Here is a 10,353-nt window from a genome sequence, read left to right as displayed (position 1 = left end):
TTTTCGGAGGTTTTAGTTTTTCGAACGCAAAAGTTTGTAATTTTAAGATGTTAAATTGAATATTTGCGATCCTTGTTGTTAAATCTTGAAGTTTTGATTGACCTACTGTATATGTTTAACAAATTTGAATGCCTAAGCTTGTTAATTATACAACCTAATTTGTAATTGTAATTAATTCGTTGAAATTCGAATAATTTAGAATTTGATTTGATTTTCACAATTAATTGACGATTTAATTAGGTATCCATGATTAAAAACCACCATAAAAATTGTTAATTTATGATAAATTTTAAATTTTTATGACCAAGATTTGAATCCATGATAATCGGAAATTAATTGATTAATAAATTTTCGATTTTTCGCCCTAAAATTATAAAATTAATATGATTTAATAATTTGTCATTAATTTTGAATTAAAATTTTAAATTTTTATGAAAAAAGCTCATAAATGTTGCACGCACAAAGCAATGGATGCTACGTGTTACCCTTAAGGGTGTTGTATAGTGCGGGCACGCGACGACGAGCAAGGGAGCTTGTCGCCCGTGCGGTACGAATGCAGTGAGCAATAAGCTAGGCGCGCGCAAGGCCCAGCGCCAGGGCATGTGTGCTGTGCGATGGGCGAGGGCGATGGGGCAAGGCACAAGCGACGAGCGAGACGCGTGTGGGCAGCGATGGGGCTGCGCCACAGCGCGCCTGGCTCGCCGAATCAAGCAAGACAGAACGCGCGAGCAGGGAGCGGTCCCTCGCCCAGCGCGCGCTGCCTTGCGCAGCAAGCAGACGCGACGAAGCATTGGGGCTGCGCGCAGCGTGGCCTGCGAGGGCTGCGTGTGCGTGTGGCGTTGCTGCTCGTGCCTTGTGCAGCGATCAGTCGTATGGGGCGCAACAACCTCGTGGCTCGATGGGGCTTGGGCGCAAGCCCAAGTGCCTCGTCTTGCTACGATTGATACGTTTTGATTTTAATTTTAGATTTCCAGTTCGGAAATAATTTTAATTAACTTTAAAATTAATAATTTAAATTGTTTTCTCGGAATTTAATTTTGATTATTATAATTATTATAAATTTTAATTTATACTAATTATTTTACTAAAATTAAAACCTTGAATTAATTTAAATTCATTTAATTCAACTGAAAATAAATTAAATGGATTCAATTATAATTTTATATGAGCTTTAAATTTTAATTAAACTTGTATGTTTCCGGTTAGACTAGAAATACATTTTTATGTTTAAAATTAGTAGCGCATATAAAGTTATTGGTTTAAGTGGGAGCCTTTAGTCATAAACTCTTGATTAGGTCTACAATCCTTTAAGGTTAAAACAACTTGATTAGAATTAATAAGGACTGAATAATTGGTAGATTATTGGTGCCCTTGATTAATTGCTGCAAATATTTATGTGATGCATAACATGTGTTTTACTAACCAGCTATGTGGGCCATTCATGATAATGAATGGGTGAATGGTATATATTGTATATGTACTGTTTTGCAGGTTAATGAAAGTGACTAGTATGGCCCAAATAGGATAGAAAATATGGTATGCGTACCATTAATTTGAATGTAATATTGGTCTAAAGTACCAAATTTTATTGCTTTTAAATATGGTCTGCGTACCATCAAATAGTTGTAATTAGTTTAATTATAGCTTATCCTATTTGAAGAAAATGGCGTCCCCCGGCCCATGGTGAAATTCAAGACGGAGTTTCCAATCCATTTTCAAGACGGACTTTGAAGTTGAAGCTTCAAGATGAAGTCAGGCCATACTAGATCACATTTATATCTTATGCATGTTTAAGTTATTTATTGCTTTTAAATATGTCTTAATTATGCATGAGATTATGGCTTGATTATGTTGCATGATTAAGGATTTTAGTTCACTTAAAATCTAACCAACATAGTAAGAGCCTTAAGTTCCAAACTTAAAAAAATCGAGTTAAAAGGTGCCATGCCAAAATAACACTTACTTGGATAACCTTTACATCAATCTTAGTAATAGTTTTCCGTCATAGCGAGGTGTTACTTATTGATTCTAAAGGGGTAAGGTACACAAATAATTGTGAGTACATGTTAGTTTTGGTGAAACTCAACGATATAAGTAAGGAGTCCTTTTATGTCGTGGCAAATTCGATAGGTTTACCTAATAAGTTCTTAGACGTACCTATTAACCAAGAGTAGTTTCTAGACTATTAGCAAAAGGCTTTTGCTTACCTAAAAGATTTTAGAATTGAGTCTAAATACATAATGTGCTTAATTCTTCAATGGTTTTAGGGTCTTGGAATCGTTTTATTCACACCTGCCGGAACACGTAACTGGAATAAAATGCTTAATAAACATTAAATTATGCATGCATGCTAGAATTTGAGTTTATTAAGAGAAACTGTGAATGATTATTTATTTTTTTATTCTTTTTCTATTGTAGTTTTACTATGGCAAACAACAATCAAAACATCATCATGGGTTCTGAGCTTATGGTTAAGCTGAACCTAACGAATTTTCTTGAATAGGAAGCTAAGCTTGTTGAAATAGTCAGACTCAATGGACTTGAGTATGTTCTATTGCATCCCATGCCAAGCTACTATGCCAGAGACATGACCCCTGAAAGATTTGCCGCCTGGGATGCGGATCTCAAAAAGGTTATGAGTCTCATGCTGAACAATATCCCTGATGAATGGGCTAGAAGATTTGTAGCTTACGAAACTTTTACGCTCATCAAGAATCTGAGGGATATCTGTCGTGGAAACACAGAGGACAGGGACCTAAATGTCTATGAGTTGATTGAATCAATGTCTGGTCTAAAGGTTGGTTCTCCTAACAGGTGTTATTGGATGGAGGTCCAAGAAACACATGTTCAGCTCCTTCGCACTAAACAAAGGGTAGGCGTCCCACTGAGGTTCCATGTGGAGCTTATGCTTTCATATTTTGATCGCCTAAGTCTGCTAGGAACACCAATAAGCGAAAGGATGGCAGTCTCTATCTTGCTTAATTCACTACACATTGGGTTTGGTAGCTTCAAGCAACTATACCTAAGTGAACCAAGAGAAGAAACAGTTGCAGAATTTGTTCACCTTGTCAGAAAGGCTGAGATAATACTCGACTGTGAAGCCAAAGATTTACTCAAGGCTAAAGGGAGACCCTTCAAGAAAGGTGGAAAGTCCAAGGGCAATGCTAAAACAAAGCAGGACAAGTCCACATCAAGCTGTCTTTATTGTGATGGAATAGGCCATTACAAGAGAGAATGTCCAAAGCTTAAGGAAGATCAGAAGAACGGAACAGTCGTTCCATCTTCAGGTATTTTCGTTATAGACTGTATACTTTCTAATTCAACTTCTTGGGTATTAGATACAGGTTGTGGCTCACACTTATGTTCCAATTCACAGGGACTAAGAAGAAGTAGAAGGTTAAGCAAGGGTGAAGTCGACCTACGAGTGGGAAATGGAGCACGGATTGCTGCATTAGCCGTAGGAACTTATTATTTGTCGTTGCCCTCTGGCTAGTTTTGGAACTGGAAGACTGTTTCCATGTTCCAAGTCTTACTAAAAACATCATTTCTGTTTCTTGCTTAGATGCTAAGGGATTTTCCTTTTTAATAAAAGACAATAGTTGTTCGTTTTATTTTAAAGAGATGTTTTATGGATCTGCTAGATTAGTCAATGGACTTTATTTATTAGATCACGACAAACAAGTTTATAACATAAATACCAAAAAGGCCAAAAAGGATGATTCAGATCTCACCTATCTGTGGCATTGTCGATTAGGCCATATTAACTTGAAATGCATAGAAAGACTTCAAAAGGAAGGAATTCTAGAACCATTTAACTTAGAGGATTATGGTAAATGCGAATCATGTTTACTTGGCAAAATGACAAAGCAACCTTTATCTAAAGTTGGAGAAAGAGCAACTGAACTATTGGGTTTAATCCATACAGATGTATGTGGACCAATGAGTACAAATGCTAGAGGTGGTTTCAGCTACTTTATCACTTTCACTGATGACTTCAGTAGATGTGGTTATGTCTACCTAATGAAGCATAAGTCTGAATCCTTTGACAAATTCAAGGAATTTCAGAGTGAAGTAGAGAATCAATTAGGCAAGAAGATTAAGGCACTGCGGTCTGACAGAGGCGGTGAATATCTGAGCTATGAATTTGATGACCATCTGAAAGAATGTGGAATTCTATCAGAATTGACTCCTCCTGGAACACCACAATGGAACGGTGTGTCAGAACGGAGGAACAGAACCTTGCTAGACATGGTTAGATCAATGATGGGCCAAGCCGAACTTCCAATAGAATTTTGGGGACATGCACTAAATACAGCAGCACTCACTATAAATAGAGCTCCGTCTAAAGCTATTGAAAAGACTCCATATGAGTTATGGTTTGGAAAGCCTCCAAAAGTGTCTTTTCTTAAGATTTGGGGATGTGAAGTATACGTCAAACGATTAATTTCAGACAAACTTCATCCAAAATATGACAAATGTATCCTTGTGGGATACCCAAAGGAAACAAAGGGGTATTACTTCTACAATACATCTGAGAACAAGGTGTTTGTTGCTCGAGATGGTATCTTTTTGGAAAAGGATCACATTTTCAAAATGACAAGTGGGAGAAAAGTAGACCTCGAAGAAATTCGAGTCGAACAACAAACTCTAGAGAATTCTCAAGATGACATTCAGGATGAAACTCAGAGATCTTTAGAAGTATCTGGTGAGAATCATGGACCATCTAGAAATGTAACCCCGCGTAGATCGCAGAGATATAGATCTCAACCGGAAAGGTACTTAGGTATTTTGACGAACGAGAGCTATGACGTTCTATTACTTGAAAGTGATGAACTTGCGACTTACAAACAAGCTATGACGAGCCCTAGCTCCAAGCAATGGCAAGAAGCCATGCAATCTGAATTAGACTCCATGTCTGAAAACCAAGTTTGGGATTTGGTCGATTTTCCAGATGGCTACCAAGCCATAGGAAGCAAATGGGTTTTCAAACTAAAAGGACAAGGATGGGAAACTTGAAGTTTTCAAAGCTAGATTGGTTGCAAAAGGTTACAGGCAAGTCCACGGTGTGGATTACGATGAAACTTTTTCACCAGTTGCAATGCTAAAGTCTATTCGGATAATGTTAGCAATCGCTGCATATTACGATTACGAAATATGGCAGATGGATGTCAAAACCGCTTTCTTAAACGGCGTTTTAACAGAAACTGTGTTTATGACACAGCCTGAGGGTTTTGAGGATCCAAAGAATGCTAAAAAGGTATGCAAGCTTAAGAAATCAATCTACGGATTGAAGCAAGCATCAAGGAGCTGGAATATACGTTTTGATGAAGCAGTCAGTGACTTTGGTTTCATCAAGAACGCAGACGAATCTTGTGTATGCAAGAAGGTCAGTGGGAGCAAAATTGCTTTTCTAGTATTATATGTCGACGACATATTACTTATCGGAAGTGACATTCCTATGTTGAACTCTGTCAAGATTTGGCTTGGGAAATATTTTTCGATGAATGATCTAGGAGAAGAACAGTACATACTGGGCATCAAGATTTACAGAGATAGATCTAAGAAGATGATTGGACTCAGTCAAAGCACTTATATCAATAAGGTGCTTGAAAGGTTCAAGATGGCAGACTCCAAGCAAGGCTACCTACCCATGTCTCATGGAATGACTCTAAGCAAGACTCAGTGCCCAAAAACACTAGATGAGCGTAGACGAATGAATGGGATTCCATATGCATCATTGATTGGTTTAATAATGTATGCTATGATATGTACACGCCCGGATGTTGCGTATGCACTCAGTGCTACGAGCAGATACCAGTCAGATCCAGGAGAGGCACATTGGACTGCTGCCAAGAACATTCTGAAGTACCTGAAAAGTCACAAAGATGATTTCCTGGTCTATGGTGGAGGTGATGAATTAATTGTTAAAGGCTATACGGACGCAAGTTTCCAAACCGATAAAGATGATTTCAGATCACAGTCTGGGTTTGTCTTCTGCCTCAACGGAGGTGCAGTAAGCTGGAAAAGTGCTAAGCAAAGCACCATTGCAGATTCTACAACTGATGCGGAGTACATTGCTTCACATGAAGCAGCAAAGGAAGCTATATGGCTAAGGAAGTTCATAGGTGAACTTGGTGTAGTCCCCTCCATTAAAGGACCAATAGCTCTGTATTGTGATAATAATGGAGCTATTGCACAGGCAAAGGAGCCTAGACACCACCAAAGAGTCAAGCATGTACTTCGTAGATTTACCTTCTACGAGAGTTCGTTGAAAGAAAAGAAGTCGAGATAAGCAAGATTGGAACTGATGACAACATCTCAGATCCATTAACTAAACCTCTGCCGCAGGCGAAGCACAACTCGCACACTGCAGCTATGGGAATCAAGCATGTTGGAGAATGACTTTGATGTCCTTATTTAATTTTTTAAAGTTTTAGAGTTTAATACTTTGTAAAACATTATTGGTTAATCATTCACATTAATGAATAGAATTCATTTTTTCCATTTAATTTGTGGTTTATTAAATGATTAGTCCTTTAGATTTGACGATATATTCAAGATAGACTGTCAGGACCAGTCCTGTGACTAAGAAATGTCTATCAAGTGAACTTGAATGTCAAAAGTTGAAAATGGTCCCTGGTCGGAGTTTTCTATAAAGATGGACGCATAGAAAACGTTAGACGACTAGAATGCAAGATGACTAGTAGTTCTGTTTCTTGAACTATGTGGACATGGAAATGTCGTAATCATTTGCATAGATACTTACTTTGGGAAGACTAGTATCGGCAGACCTATGAAACTTTACTGTAAGAGATGAAAATCTGTCATAAGTAAATTTCATTAAAATTATTAGACACTAAATCCTCAATACCTGAGTGATTTGAGATTACTTGTTTGAGAACTGCTTACTTTGACGTTGTCAACCGTCGAACCGTAAAAGGAGGATATAAAGGCAACGCTCAGGTAATCACCTATTAAACGAAGTCTAATCTCAAGATCACAAGATTGGGATTGTCCTCCCATAAATGGGGATGAGATGCTGAAAAGTTGTACAAGGCCACTCGGAGAGCTAGAATCTGTAAAATGCATGGTCGTGCTCAGATGAATCATAGGCTATGATTATCTGTTTATTTGACCAGTTGAACTCTGAAACCGAGAAACACCTCTGGACATAATAAGGATGACAACTCTTACCTTATGTTCAAGAGCAAGCATCGAATGACAAAGGAATTAGGAAATGCACACTTGTCCCTAAGGACAAGTGGGAGACTGAAGGAAATAATGCCCTTGGTCCAAGTATGCATTTAATGTTAAGTCCAATAAATGCGGTTCAGTATTAATTAACAAGTTAATAATTCAGTGAGATCAAGTGAGCTGAATGCCTAGCTAGAGGCCGCTTCAGTTCAAGTGGAATTAATGATATTAATCCACAGATTACTCTTGACTGAACCTGTAGGGTCACACAAATAGTACGTAAACGAATCAAGTATTTAATGGCATTAAATATTCCATCTATGGATATTCGGAATCGACGGATCTTGGTTTCAGTGGGAGCTAAGATCGTCAAAGGCAAATAAAGAATACTCCGGAAACGATGATATTGCCGGAAACGAAAATATGGATCGTATCGGAAATATAAATATTATCCAAGTCGTAGATGTTGCCGGAAACGGAAACATGGTACGCATCGGAAAATATTATCGGAAATGGAAATATTGCCGGAATCTGAAATATTGCCGGAAACGGAAATATTGTCGGAATCGAAAATATTATTGGAATCGGAAAATAATTCCGGAAACGGAAATATTAAATATTTGTTCGAAACGGAAATTAATTCCGTAATCGGAAATGTTAAATATTGTTCGTATCGGAAATGAATTCCGGAATCGGGAAATTAATCGGAAGCGCGTCGTACGAATTATATCATCGGACGAGACTTGCTAGACGAAGGCCCAACACGAAGCCAGGCCCGCGTCCAGCAAGCCTGCGCACCACACAAGGCAGCCAAGGCCACGACAGGCCCAGCGCAAGGCCAGGCCAAGGCGCGCGCGCACGAATGGGCTGCGAGCTGCGCTGCTCGCGTGGGCCGCAAGGCTTGCGTGGGTTGTGCGCCATGCTCGTATGCGTGTGTTTGTGTCCGATACAAATCCTAAATTTAAAGGGATTTGTTCAATGATTAAATTCCTAATCCTAATGGATAAAATAGTTAATAAGAGTTTTAATATAATTCTAATTAAGCTAATTAGTATTCTAGTAGGATTCCAATTCCCTTTCCATACCCCTATAAATATGTGGCCTAGGTTCACAATTTAAGGACGAGTTTCAAGTATTCAAAGTGACTTTTTGAGAGCAAAAATCAGTCATATTATTGCCCCATATTAGCCGAAAATCACTAGTACCTTAAGGGAGATTCTAGTTGGTCAATCTTAAGGCGGATCCGGACGTGCTGTGGACTTTCTACGGAGGGACGACACTTGGAGTCCTAAAGGCTTGTTCTTGTTCGGTTCGGGCGCAGCTAGGGAGGGCACGCTACAAAGTGTATGCATCCTAGACTAATTATTTGATTATGTGAAATTAATTTGAATCCTGGCATATAGGTTTTTCCGCATGATTTATGTTGTTCATATGTATCATAACCTAACAGTTCCTTCATCTACTTGCTCTTATATGTAGATGATATGTTGGTGGCTTGTAAGAATATGATTGAGATTGACAACTTGAAAAAGTTGTTGGCAAGTGAGTTTGATATGAAAGATCTTGGTGAAGCCAAGAAGATTCTTGGTATGGAGATTACTCTTGATAGGAATGCGGGTGTTTTGTATCTTACTCAAAAGAGATACATTGAGAAGGTGCTTGAGCGCTTCTCCATGGTGCATGCAAAACCCGTTTCCACTCCATTGAGTTCTCACTTTAAGCTCTTAAAGGAGCTTAGTCCTCAATCCAAGGAAGAAGAAAAGTCCATGGCTCACATTCCATACACTAGTGCGGTTGGAAGTGTGATGTATGACATGGTGTGTTCAAGACCGGATATAGCTCATGCGGTGAGTATGGTTAGTCGGTATATGTCAAGACCAGGAAAGGTCCATTGGAAAGCCGTGAAGTGGTTGTTGAGGTACTTGAAGGGTACCTCAAGCATTTGCCTTGAGTTTGGTAGAAATGCAAACGGACTTGAAGGCTTTTGTGATTCGGATTATGGAGGTGATTTGGATGACCGGAAATCTACTTCCGGTTATGTCTTTACTTTGGGTGGTACAGCCGTGAGTTGGCAATCAACGCTATAAGATGTTGTAGCTCTTTCAACTACGGAGGCCGAGTTTATGGCCATTCAAAGAAGCAAAGTGGCTCAAAGGTCTAGTGGGAGAGTTTAGTCCATGTTCAAGCTTGGTGTCCGTGTTTTGTGATAGTCAAAATGCCATACACTTGGCTAAGAATCAAAACACATTCTACAAGAGAACGAAGCACATTGACATCAAGTACAACTTCGTTCGAGATGTGATAGCTAAGAAAGAATTTCTCTTGAAGAAGATTGGTACCGAGGAGAATCCCGCCGACATGTTGACAAAGCCTTTGCCGACAACTAAGTTCACTTTGTGTGTGGACTTAGTTGGTCTTTCTCCATGGTCGATGTAAGCCCATAAGGGCTTGTTGGGAGTGGGTTTGGAGTATAATTTGGTATTACATTATGAGGAAGTGTGGAGGATTCAAGTCAAGGTGGAGAATTGTTATGTGTGCCTCGAATCTTTTTTGAAGGTTGTTAGGGTGTTATAGTGGAAGGTCTGACTTCAAATGGACATATCTCATGATCTACTCATTAGATTGAGTTTATTCAAGTTGGAGGTGAAAGCTTGGCTCAATAGATTTCCAACGCCTGGTCATAAGCTCATTTTGGATGAGAAATGAGGGAGTTATGACTATTTTACGAGAAGCTGTCATGCAACAGGTGAAGTTCAGCCGAACCTGCTGGAGGTTCGGCCGAACCTGCTGGAAGTTCGGCCGAACTCTTAGGTGGTTTGGCCGAACCTGAAGAGAATTAGGAATTTTGAGATTTTGGAGGTTCGCCCGAACTTTGGGTAAGTTCGGCCGAACCCTTTAAAGGTTCGACCGAACCCTGCGGATGAATTGTTTTTTTTCCGGAAGGTTCAATCGACGTGGACTTTTCTTGTCCCTTAGATTGGTTTGATGTCTAACACTATAAATACCAAATGTAATGAGAATTTCAGAATTAAGAGAAAGAAACACAAGTGAGATTGAAACCCTAGATCTAAGCATACATAAAATTCTCTCTTTTTCACCTTTGAGAATTCCTCTTTGTAATCCTTTCTCCATTGAAGAGTAATACAAGCTCCAAGCCCT

This window comes from Spinacia oleracea, chromosome 3 (genome assembly GCF_020520425.1).
Source record: "Spinacia oleracea cultivar Varoflay chromosome 3, BTI_SOV_V1, whole genome shotgun sequence".
In the NCBI taxonomy this organism is placed as follows: domain Eukaryota; kingdom Viridiplantae; phylum Streptophyta; class Magnoliopsida; order Caryophyllales; family Amaranthaceae; genus Spinacia; species Spinacia oleracea.
The sequence above is the reverse complement of the archived record's forward strand: the minus strand, read 5'-3'. Positions refer to the sequence as shown.